The following is a 13,043-nucleotide window of genomic DNA, read 5'->3' on the forward strand; positions in this document are numbered from 1 at the left end:
GACGTGCAGATCATGAATGGCCGGTCTATACTCGGCGCTCAATCGTCTCTCGTCTAGGAAATATCTGGTAGACGCGGTGGCGGCGACAGTCCAAGGAGGACGGTAACGACTGTAGAATTACATCACGTATCAGCGCCCGCCGCGCCGCCGCATGAGATCAGGACGTACCAGCGCCCGGCGCCGCATGAGATCAGGACGTACCAGCGCCGCATGAGATCAGGACGTACCAGCGCCGCATGAGATCAGGACGTACCAGCGCCGCATGAGATCAGGACGTACCAGCGCCGCATGAGATCAGGACGTACCGGCGCCCGCCGCCGCATGAGATCAGGACGTACCGGCGCCCGCCGCCGCATGAGATCAGGACGTACCGGCGCCCGCCGCCGCATGAGATCAGGACGTACCGGCGCCCGCCGCCGCATGAGATCAGGACGTACCGGCGCCCGCCGCCGCATGAGATCAGGACGTACCGGCGCCCGCCGCCGCATGAGATCAGGACGTACCGGCGCCCGCCGCCGCATGAGATCAGGACGTACCGGCGCCCGCCGCCGCATGAGATCAGGACGTACCGGCGCCCGCCGCCGCATGAGATCAGGACGTACCAGCGCCCGCCGCCGCATGAGATCAGGACGTACCAGCGCCCGCCGCCGCATGAGATCAGGACGTATCAGCGTCCTCAGTCCGAATAATGATGGGATTAGATACAGGGAACAGAGGGCGGTATCACGCATGATGGGATTAGATACAGGGATCAGCAGGCGGTATCACGCATGATGGGATTAGATACAGGGATCAGCAGGCGGTATCACGCATGATGGGATTAGATACAGGGAACAGCAGGCGGTATCACGCATGATGGGATTAGATACAGGGAACAGCAGGCGGTATCACGCATGATGGGATTAGATACAGGGAACAGCAGGCGGTATCACGCATGATGGGATTAGATACAGCGATCAGCAGACTGTATCACGCATGATGGGATTAGATACAGCGATCAGCAGACTGTATCACGCATGATGGGATTAGATACAGGCACAGGGCAGGGACTGGACATTTTTCACATACCAGACTGCTGATTAGGGACTAGAAAACCAAAAGGAAAACTAGTAGATGCTGGAGGGGGAGGGGAGAGTACACCAGATTCCTAGAATGTGAGGGGGATGGGGGGCTCTTCTGGAAGCACTGGGGGAGAGGTGAAAGGATGAGGATAATGATTGGGGGGGGGGGGATGAGGATAGTGATTGCGGGGGGGGGGGGAGGAGGATAGTGATTGGGGGGGGGGGGATGAGGATAGTGATTGGGGGGGGGGATGAGGATAGTGATTGGGGGGGGGATGAGGATAGTGATTGGGGGGGGGATGAGGATAGTGATTGGGGGGGGGATGAGGATAGTGATTGGGGGGGGGATGAGGATAGTGATTGGGGGGGGGGGATGAGGATAGTGATTGGGGGGGGGGATGAGGATAGTGATTGGGGGGGGATGAGGATAGTGATTGGGGGGGGGATGAGGATAGTGATTGGGGGGGGGATGAGGATAGTGATTGGGGGGGGGATGAGGATAGTGATTGGGGGGGGGATGAGGATAGTGATTGGGGGGGGGATGAGGATAGTGATTGGGGGGGGGGATGAGGATAGTGATTGGGGGGGGGATGAGGATAGTGATTGGGGGGGGGGATGAGGATAGTGATTGGGGGGGGGATGAGGATAGTGATTGGGGGGGGGATGAGGATAGTGATTGGGGGGGGGATGAGGATAGTGATTGGGGGGGGGATGAGGATAGTGATTGGGGGGGGGATGAGGATAGTGATTGGGGGGGGATGAGGATAGTGATTGGGGGGGGATGAGGATAGTGATTGGGGGGGGGATGAGGATAGTGATTGGGGGGGGATGAGGATAGTGATTGGGGGGGGATGAGGATAGTGATTGGGGGGGGGATGAGGATAGTGATTGGGGGGGGATGAGGATAGTGATTGGGGGGGGTGAGGATAGTGATGGGGGGGGGTGAGGATAGTGATGGGGGGGTGTGAGGATAGTGATGGGGGGGTGAGGATAGTGATGGGGGGGTGAGATAGTGATGGGGGGGGGTGAGGATAGTGATGGGGGGGGTGAGGATAGTGATGGGGGGGGTGAGGATAGTGATGGGGGGGGTGAGGATAGTGATGGGGGGGGGTGAGGATAGTGATGGGGGGGGGTGAGGATAGTGATGGGGGGGTGAGGATAGTGATGGGGGGGTGAGGATAGTGATGGGGGGGTGAGGATAGTGATGGGGGGGTGAGGATAGTGATGGGGGGGGGGGGATGAGGATAGTGATGGGGGGGGATGAGGATAGTGATGGGGGGGATGAGGATAGTGATGGGGGGGATGAGGATAGTGATGGGGGGGATGAGGATAGTGATGGGGGGGGATGAGGATAGTGATGGGGGGGATGAGGATAGTGATGGGGGGGGATGAGGATAGTGATGGGGGGGGGATGAGGATAGTGATGGGGGGGGGATGAGGATAGTGATTGGGGGGGGGATGAGGATAGTGATTGGGGGGGGGATGAGGATAGTGATTGGGGGGGGATGAGGATAGTGATTGGGGGGGGGATGAGGATAGTGATTGGGGGGGGGATGAGGATAGTGATTGGGGGGGGGATGAGGATAGTGATTGGGGGGGGATGAGGATAGTGATTGGGGGGGGGATGAGGATAGTGATTGGGGGGGGGATGAGGATAGTGATTGGGGGGGGGATGAGGATAGTGATTGGGGGGGGATGAGGATAGTGATTGGGGGGGGATGAGGATAGTGATTGGGGGGGGATGAGGATAGTGATTGGGGGGGGGATGAGGATAGTGATGGGGGGGATGAGGATAGTGATGGGGGGGGATGAGGATAGTGATGGGGGGGATGAGGATAGTGATGGGGGGGATGAGGATAGTGATGGGGGGGATGAGGATAGTGATGGGGGGGGGATGAGGATAGTGATGGGGGGGGATGAGGATAGTGATGGGGGGGATGAGGATAGTGATGGGGGGGATGAGGATAGTGATGGGGGGATGAGGATAGTGATGGGGGGGATGAGGATAGTGATGGGGGGGGATGAGGATAGTGATGGGGGGGGATGAGGATAGTGATGGGGGGGGGATGAGGATAGTGATGGGGGGGGATGAGGATAGTGATGGGGGGGGGATGAGGATAGTGATGGGGGGGATGAGGATAGTGATGGGGGGGGATGAGGATAGTGATGGGGGGATGAGGATAGTGATGGGGGGCATGAGGATAGTGATGGGGGGGGGATGAGGATAGTGATGGGGGGGGATGAGGATAGTGATGGGGGGGATGAGGATAGTGATGGGGGGGTGAGAACAGTGACTGGGGACGTCTGTACCGACGCATTGCACCAAACCATTTCCCCCGCGTCTTGTGCAGCCGTCTCTCGGGATGTCTCTTTTGGGGCCGTAGACGAGACAAGGAGATTTTCTTGTATTACCTTTCAGGACTGTAGAAAAAGTTGAGTGACTCGAGGTAAATACAGTAGAGCAGCCGTATTGTTACTCAGCTTTCCCAGAGCCCCGAGCGGAACAATAGGTCACAGGAAATGCAGTCCTTCCCATTCCATCAATTATTGAGGGGCGTCGGGCCCACCAGGGCGATCGGTTTACAGCGCGGGAGCTCGGAGGCGACAGATGGGAAGTAGCCGATGACAGATCTGACACCGTATACTCTACAATACCCAGCACTGGCGGACGCCACCACCCCGCCACACAGCTGCCAGGAAAGCAGCCAATCACCACGCAGCCCAGCAGAGGAAGAGTTAACCCTTCTATGTAGGAAAACTCCAGTCACAGCCGATACCGCTGCGTCTTACATTCAGACTGTCACTCCCATCATGCCCCTGCAGGTGGGAGGAGCTTCCTCCTGGACTCAGTCGCCCCCTGCTGTGTAATGCCGTCTATAGACCACTACAAAGCCCAGAGGGGTCAACAAGCGCCAGGTATGAATCATTATGTAGCTACATCCACCCTCCTTACCGCTGCTCTGCCAGTGTCAGTCTTCATGATAGTCATGAACCAGGAGGCTCAGGATGAATAAAGCCATAGGGTTCTGTTCAGACAGGGCAGAGCTGCAGAGCTTCAGACTGGGGGATGATTTATATACACTGAGAAAAAAATCCTTTAATCCGGCACCCAGTAATCCAGAAAATCTGCCCATCAATCCAAACGCTCAACCAGACCCGAGTTCATGTACGGTTTGATAATCCGGCACCTGACAATCTGTATCTGTGCCTTCAGCAGTGGTGCAGCATATCGTGAGCGGGACTGAATAGGAGGGGCGCAGGATGCAGCAGAGTCGGCACGGCGCAGGATGCAGCAGTGTTTATGAATGGGGGCAGCAGACGTTTGTTTAGACTCTGGTCCGTCTCATTCACCGTATTGTTCCAGCGTAGACAAGGCATTTCCGTGCGCTCCTCCTGCTCAGCCGGCCGGGGGATGGGGGACGGGACGGGGGACTACAGGAAGAGTGGTGACTGCGATCCTAAAATGATGGAGCCGCAGAGCAGATGGCACAACGTGACGAGCAACGCCATACCCGCTGCCAGCCGCACAATACACAGCGAGGCGCAGAGAAACGCTCCATGTGGACGAGACGAGGGGGTCACCGGAAACCGCTGCCACGCCGCAACCCTGACCGGAATATAAGCAACCTACTCCGAATATCTATTTAAAGGGACAGTATACTGTTCCCCCGTTATCAGCCATGTCAGGCTGGAGAGAGGATGTGACTAATGTCCATCAATGGGATGAGTGACAGGAAGTGCAGCCCCCTCCCCAAAGGACCACAAGCGCGAAGGAAGGTGGGAGATCAGGGGGACCACGAGCGAGAAGGAAGGTGGGAGATCAGGGGGACCACGAGCGAGAAGGCTGGAGGGAGATCAGGGGGACCACAAGCGAGAAGGCTGGAGGGAGATCAGGGGGACCACAAGCGAGAAGGAAGGAGGGAGATCAGGGGGACCACAAGCGAGAAGGCTGGAGGGAGATCAGGGGGGACCACGAGCGAGAAGGATGGAGGGAGATCAGGGGGACCACAAGCGAGAAGGATGGAGGGAGATCAGAGGGACCACAAGCGAGAAGGAAGGTGGGAGATCAGGGGGACCACAAGCGAGAAGGAAGGAGGGAGATCAGGGGGACCACAAGCGAGAAGGAAGGAGGGAGATCAGGGGGACCACAAGCGAGAAGGAAGGTGGGAGATCAGGGGTACCACAAGCGAGAAGGAAGGAGGGAGATCAGGGGGACCACAAGCGAGAAGGAAGGAGGGAGATCAGGGGGACCACAAGCGAGAAGGAAGGAGGGAGATCAGGGGGACCACAAGCGAGAAGGAAGGTGGGAGATCAGGGGGACCACAAGCGAGAAGGAAGGAGGGAGATCAGGGGGACCACAAGCGAGAAGGATGGAGGGAGATATGGGGGACCACAAGCGAGAAGGATGGAGGGAGATATGGGGTACCACAAGCGAGAAGGATGGAGGGAGATATGGGGTACCACAAGCGAGAAGGATGGAGGGAGATATGGGGTACCACAAGCGAGAAGGATGGAGGGAGATATGGGGTACCACAAGCGAGAAGGAAGGTGGGAGATCAGGGGAACCACAAGCGAGAAGGAAGGTGGGAGATCAGGGGAACCACAAGCGAGAAGGAAGGTGGGAGATCAGGGGGACCACAAGCGAGAAGGAAGGTGGGAGATCAGGGGGACCACAAGCGAGAAGGAAGGTGGGAGATCAGGGGGACCACAAGCGAGAAGGAAGGTGGGAGATCAGGGGGACCACAAGCGAGAAGGAAGGTGGGAGATCAGGGGGACCACAAGCGAGAAGGAAGGTGGGAGATCAGGGGTACCACAAGCGAAAAGGAAGGAGGGAGATCAGGGGGACCACAAGCGAAAAGGAAGGAGGGAGATCAGGGGGACGACAAGCGAGAAGGATGGAGGGAGATCAGGGGGACCACAAGCGAGAAGGATGGAGGGAGATCAGGGGGACCACAAGCGAGAAGGAAGGAGGGAGATCAGGGGTACCACAAGCGAGAAGGAAGGTGGGAGATCAGGGGGACCACAAGCGAGAAGGAAGGTGGGAGATCAGGGGGACCACAAGCGAGAAGGAAGGTGGGAGATCAGGGGGACCACGAGCGAGAAGGAAGGTGGGAGATCAGGGGGACCACGAGCGAGAAGGAAGGTGGGAGATCAGGGGGACCACGAGCGAGAAGGAAGGTGGGAGATCAGGGGGACCACGAGCGAGAAGGAAGGTGGGAGATCAGGGGGACCACGAGCGAGAAGGAAGGTGGGAGATCAGGGGGACCACAAGCGAGAAGGAAGGAGGGAGATCATGAGGACCACAAGCGAGAAGGAAGGTGGGAGATCAGGGGGACCACAAGCGAGAAGGAAGGAGGGAGATCATGAGGACCACAAGCGAGAAGGAAGGTGGGAGATCAGGGGGACCACGAGCGAGAAGGAAGGTGGGAGATCAGGGGGACCACAAGCGAGAAGGAAGGAGGGAGATCATGAGGACCACAAGCGAGAAGGAAGGTGGGAGATCAGGGGGACCACAAGCGAGAAGGAAGGAGGGAGATCATGAGGACCACAAGCGAGAAGAAAGGAGGGAGATCATGAGGACCACAAGCGAGAAGGAAGGAGGGAGATCATGAGGACAACAAGCGCGAAGGAAGGAGGGAGATCATGAGGACCACAAGCGAGAAGGAAGGAGGGAGATCAGGGGGACCACAAGCGAGAAGGAAGGAGGGAGATCATGAGGATCACAAGCGAGAAGGAAGGAGGGAGATCATGAGGACCACAAGCGAGAAGGAAGGAGGGAGATCAGGGGGACCACAAGCGAGAAGGAAGGAGGGAGATCAGGGGGACCACAAGCGAGAAGGAAGGAGGGAGATCAGGGGGACCACAAGCGAGAAGGAAGGTGAGAGATCAGGGGGACCACAAGCGAGAAGGAAGGTGAGAGATCAGGGGGACCACATGCAAGAAGGAAGGTGGGAGATCAGGGGGACCACAAGCGAGAAGGAAGGTGGGAGATCATGAGGACCACATGCAAGAAGGAAGGAGGGAGATCAGGGGGACCACAAGCGACAAGGAAGGTGGGAGATCAGGGGGACCACGAGCGAAAAGGAAGGTGGGAGATCAGGGGGACCACGAGCGAGAAGGAAGGTGGGAGATCAGGGGGACCACGAGCGAGAAGGAAGGTGGGAGATCAGGGGGACCACAAGCGAGAAGGAAGGAGGGAGATCATGAGGACCACAAGCGAGAAGGAAGGTGGGAGATCAGGGGGACCACAAGCGAGAAGGAAGGAGGGAGATCATGAGGACCACAAGCGAGAAGAAAGGAGGGAGATCATGAGGACCACAAGCGAGAAGGAAGGAGGGAGATCATGAGGACAACAAGCGCGAAGGAAGGAGGGAGATCATGAGGACCACAAGCGAGAAGGAAGGAGGGAGATCAGGGGGACCACAAGCGAGAAGGAAGGAGGGAGATCATGAGGATCACAAGCGAGAAGGAAGGAGGGAGATCAGGGGGACCACAAGCGAGAAGGAAGGAGGGAGATCAGGGGGACCACAAGCGAGAAGGAAGGAGGGAGATCAGGGGGACCACAAGCGAGAAGGAAGGAGGGAGATCAGGGGGACCACAAGCGAGAAGGAAGGTGAGAGATCAGGGGGACCACAAGCGAGAAGGAAGGTGAGAGATCAGGGGGACCACATGCAAGAAGGAAGGTGGGAGATCAGGGGGACCACAAGCGAGAAGGAAGGTGGGAGATCATGAGGACCACATGCAAGAAGGAAGGAGGGAGATCAGGGGGACCACAAGCGAGAAGGAAGGTGGGAGATCAGGGGGACCACAAGCGAGAAGGAAGGTGGGAGATCAGGGGGACCACAAGCGAGAAGGAAGGTGGGAGATCAGGGGTACCACAAGTGGAAGAAAGAAAATGGAGGAAGACTGGGAGGACAAGTCAGAAAGAGGAAGAACAAAATGATAAGGTATCTTAAGGACATGTTTGAGGTGGAACGTATGGAAGGGGGGGGGGGACAAAGGAAGGAGGAAAGCATGGAGGCAGTTCAGTTTAAGGCGAGAGGAGATGTTTCTGGTACAGGACAGCACAGGGGGAGATATACATATATATATATATATATATATATATGGTAAGCATAAGAACGTGACCGGGAGATAGGTGGGTAAGAGCAGAAGTAGATCATGTCCAAGAGTAAGGGTAAAGGAGGACGAGAGGCTCAGGACCAGGTGTAGGCAGACAAGGGGGATGAGAAAGTGGACCTGGTGTAGGGCAGGATGGTGGGGGGTGAGGAGGTGGTGGACCAGGTGTAGGGCAGGACTGGGGGGAGGACGAGGAGGTGGTGGACCAGGTGTAGGGCAGGACGAGGTGGTGGTGGACCAGGTGTAGGGCAGGACTGGAGGAGGATGAGGAGGTGGTGGTGGACCAGGTGTAGGGAAGGACTGGAGGATGAGGAGGTGGTGGACCAGGTGTAGGGCAGGACTGGAGAAGGATGAGGTGGTGGTGGTGGACCAGGTGTAGGGCAGGACTGGAGGAGGATGAGGAGGTGGTGGTGGACCAGGTGTAGGGCAGGACTGGAGGAGGATGAGGAGGTGGTGGTGGACCAGGTGTAGGGCAGGACTGGAGGATGAGGAGGTGGTGGACCAGGTGTAGGGCAGGACTGGAGGAGGATGAGGAGGTGGTGGTGGTGGACCAGGTCTAGGGCAGGACTGGAGGAGGATGAGGAGGTGGTGGTGGACCAGGTGTAGGGCAGGACTGGAGGATGAGGAGGTGGTGGACCAGGTGTAGGGCAGGACTGGAGGAGGATGAGGAGGTGGTGGTGGTGGTGGTGGACCAGGTCTAGGGCAGGACTGGAGGAGGATGAGGAGGTGGTGGTGGACCAGGTGTAGGGCAGGACTGGAGGAGGATGAGGAGGTGGTGGTGGACCAGGTGTAGGGCAGGACTGGAGGATGAGGAGGTGGTGGACCAGGTGTAGGGCAGGACTGGATGAGGAGGTGGTGGACCAGGTGTAGGGCAGGACTGGAGGAGGATGAGGAGGTGGTGGACCAGGTGTAGGGCAGGACTGGAGGAGGATGAGGAGGTGGTGGACCAGGTGTAGGGCAGGACTGGAGGATGAGGAGGTGGTGGTGGTGGTGGTGGACCAGGTGTAGGGCAGGACTGGAGGAGGATGAGGAGGTGGTGGTGGACCAGGTGTAGGGCAGGACTGGAGGAGGATGAGGAGGTGGTGGTGGACCAGGTGTAGGGCAGGACTGGAGGAGGATGAGGAGGTGGTGGTGGTGGACCAGGTGTAGGGCAGGACTGGAGGAGGATGAGGAGGTGGTGGTGGACCAGGTGTAGGGCAGGACTGGAGGAGGATGAGGAGGTGGTGGTGGACCAGGTGTAGGGCAGGACTGGAGGATGAGGAGGTGGTGGTGGTGGACCAGCTGTAGGGCAGGACTGGAGGATGAGGAGGTGGTGGTGGACCAGGTGTAGGGCAGGACTGGAGGAGGATGAGGAGGTGGTGGTGGACCAGGTGTAGGGCAGGACTGGTGGAGGACGAGGAGGTGGTGGAGGACCAGGTGTAGGGCAGGACTGGTGGAGGACGAGGAGGTGGTGGACCAGGTGTAGGGCAGGACTGGGGGAGGACGAGGAGGTGGTGGACCAGGTGTAGAGCAGGACTGGAGGAGGATGAGGAGGTGGTGGTGGACCAGGTGTAGGGCAGGACTGGAGGATGAGGAGGTGGTGGACCAGGTGTAGGGCAGGACTGGAGGAGGATGAGGAGGTGGTGGTGGACCAGGTGTAGGGTAGGACTGGAGGAGGATGAGGAGGTGGTGGTGGACCAGGTGTAGGGCAGGACTGGAGGATGAGGAGGTGGTGGTGGACCAGGTATAGGGCAGGACTGGAGGATGAGGAGGTGGTGGTGAACCAGGTGTAGGGCAGGACTGGAGGATGAGGAGGTGGTGGTGGACCAGGTGTAGGGCAGGACTGGAGGATGAGGAGGTGGTGGACCAGGTGTAGGGCAGGACTGGAGGATGAGGAGGTGGTGGTGGACCAGGTGTAGGTCAGGACTGGAGGAGGATGAGGAGGTGGTGGACCAGGTGTAGGGCAGGACTGGGGGAGGATGAGGAGGTGGTGGACCAGGTGCAGGGCAGGACTGGAGGAGGATGAGGAGGTGGTGGACCAGGTGCAGGGCAGGAGTGGAGGATGAGGAGGTGGTGGTGGACCAGGTGTAGGGCAGGACTGGAGGAGGATGAGGAGGTGGTGGACCAGGTGTAGGGCAGGACTGGAGGATGAGGAGGTGGTGGACCAGGTGTAGGGCAGGACTGGAGGATGAGGAGGTGGTGGACCAGGTGTAGGGCAGGACTGGAGGAGGATGAGGAGGTGGTGGTGGACCAGGTGTAGGGCAGGACTGGAGGATGAGGAGGTGGTGGACCAGGTGTAGGGCAGGACTGGAGGAGGATGAGGAGGAGGTGGTGGTGGACCAGGTGTAGGGCAGGACTGGAGGATGAGGAGGTGGTGGTGGTGGACCAGGTGTAGGGCAGGACTGGAGGATGAGGAGGTGGTGGTGGACCAGGTGTAGGGCAGGACTGGAGGAGGATGAGGAGGTGGTGGTGGACCAGGTGTAGGGCAGGACTGGTGGAGGACGAGGAGGTGGTGGAGGACCAGGTGTAGGGCAGGACTGGTGGAGGACGAGGAGGTGGTGGACCAGGTGTAGGGCAGGACTCGGGGAGGACGAGGAGGTGGTGGACCAGGTGTAGAGCAGGACTGGAGGAGGATGAGGAGGTGGTGGTGGACCAGGTGTAGGGCAGGACTGGAGGATGAGGAGGTGGTGGACCAGGTGTAGGGCAGGACTGGAGGATGAGGAGGTGGTGGACCAGGTGTAGGGCAGGACTGGAGGAGGATGAGGAGGTGGTGGTGGACCAGGTGTAGGGCAGGACTGGAGGAGGATGAGGAGGTGGTGGTGGACCAGGTGTAGGGCAGGACTGGAGGAGGATGAGGAGGTGGTGGTGGACCAGGTGTAGGGCAGGACTGGAGGATGAGGAGGTGGTGGTGGACCAGGTGTAGGGCAGGACTGGAGGATGAGGAGGTGGTGGTGGACCAGGTGTAGGGCAGGACTGGAGGATGAGGAGGTGGTGGACCAGGTGTAGGGCAGGACTGGAGGATAAGGAGGTGGTGGTGGACCAGGTGTAGGGCAGGACTGGAGGATGAGGAGGTGGTGGACCAGGTGTAGGGCAGGACTGGAGGATGAGGAGGTGGTGGACCAGGTGTAGGGCAGGACTGGAGGAGGATGAGGAGGTGGTGGTGGACCAGGTGTAGGGCAGGACTGGTGGAGGACGAGGAGGTGGTGGAGGACCAGGTGTAGGGCAGGACTGGTGGAGGACGAGGAGGTGGTGGACCAGGTGTAGGGCAGGACTCGGGGAGGACGAGGAGGTGGTGGACCAGGTGTAGAGCAGGACTGGAGGAGGATGAGGAGGTGGTGGTGGACCAGGTGTAGGGCAGGACTGGAGGATGAGGAGGTGGTGGACCAGGTGTAGGGCAGGACTGGAGGATGAGGAGGTGGTGGACCAGGTGTAGGGCAGGACTGGAGGAGGATGAGGAGGTGGTGGTGGACCAGGTGTAGGGCAGGACTGGAGGAGGATGAGGAGGTGGTGGTGGACCAGGTGTAGGGCAGGACTGGAGGAGGATGAGGAGGTGGTGGTGGACCAGGTGTAGGGCAGGACTGGAGGATGAGGAGGTGGTGGTGGACCAGGTGTAGGGCAGGACTGGAGGATGAGGAGGTGGTGGTGGACCAGGTGTAGGGCAGGACTGGAGGATGAGGAGGTGGTGGACCAGGTGTAGGGCAGGACTGGAGGATGAGGAGGTGGTGGTGGACCAGGTGTAGGGCAGGACTGGAGGATGAGGAGGTGGTGGACCAGGTGTAGGGCAGGACTGGAGGATGAGGAGGTGGTGGACCAGGTGTAGGGCAGGACTGGAGGATGAGGAGGTGGTGGTGGACCAGGTGTAGGTCAGGACTGGAGGAGGATGAGGAGGTGGTGGACCAGGTGTAGGGCAGGACTGGGGGAGGATGAGGAGGTGGTGGACCAGGTGTAGGGCAGGACTGGAGGAGGATGAGGAGGTGGTGGACCAGGTGTAGGGCAGGACTGGAGGAGGATGAGGAGGTGGTGGACCAGGTGTAGGGCAGGAGTGGAGGATGAGGAGGTGGTGGTGGACCAGGTGTAGGTCAGGACTGGGGGAGGATGAGGAGGTGGTGGACCAGGTGTAGGGCAGGACTGGAGGAGGATGAGGAGGTGGTGGACCAGGTGTAGGGCAGGACTGGAGGAGGATGAGGAGGTGGTGGACCAGGTGTAGGGCAGGACTGGAGGAGGATGAGGAGGTGGTGGTGGTGGACCAGGTGTAGGGCAGGACTGGAGGATGAGGAGGTGGTGGTGGACCAGGTGTAGGGCAGGACTGGAGGAGGACGAGGAGGTGGCGGAGGACCAGGTGTAGGGCAGGACTGGTGGAGGACGAGGAGGTGGTGGACCAGGTGTAGGGCAGGACTCGGGGAGGACGAGGAGGTGGTGGACCAGGTGTAGGTCAGGACTGGGGGAGGATGAGGAGGTGGTGGACCAGGTGTAGGTCAGGACTGGAGGAGGATGAGGAGGTGGTGGACTAGGTGTAGGTCAGGACTGGAGGAGGATGAGGAGGTGGTGGACCAGGTGTAGGGCAGGACTGGGGGAGGATGAGGAGGTGGTGGACCAGGTGTAGGGCAGGACTGGGGGAGGATTGTACAATCTGAGGGTGACAGTGATTTCTCCCGCGGTTCCAGCCACTGATCGCCCGTTGTAATTCCTTTGGTTTAATCCGCAGATTTGTGGGGCAGAACCCACACAAATAACCCGCGTGACTCATTATTCCAGGCAAGAGTTATAAAATACTGACAGAATCCTGAGCGTGTGAACACGGCCCTAGGTGTAGGAATCCCTGGTGGCAGCGCCGGTCCCCTCCACTCTCGCTCCATTCAGAGACGATGAATCATTTCCCATTTG

Source organism: Rhinoderma darwinii, chromosome 13, assembly GCF_050947455.1.
Source record: "Rhinoderma darwinii isolate aRhiDar2 chromosome 13, aRhiDar2.hap1, whole genome shotgun sequence".
Taxonomy (NCBI): Eukaryota; Metazoa; Chordata; class Amphibia; order Anura; family Rhinodermatidae; genus Rhinoderma; species Rhinoderma darwinii.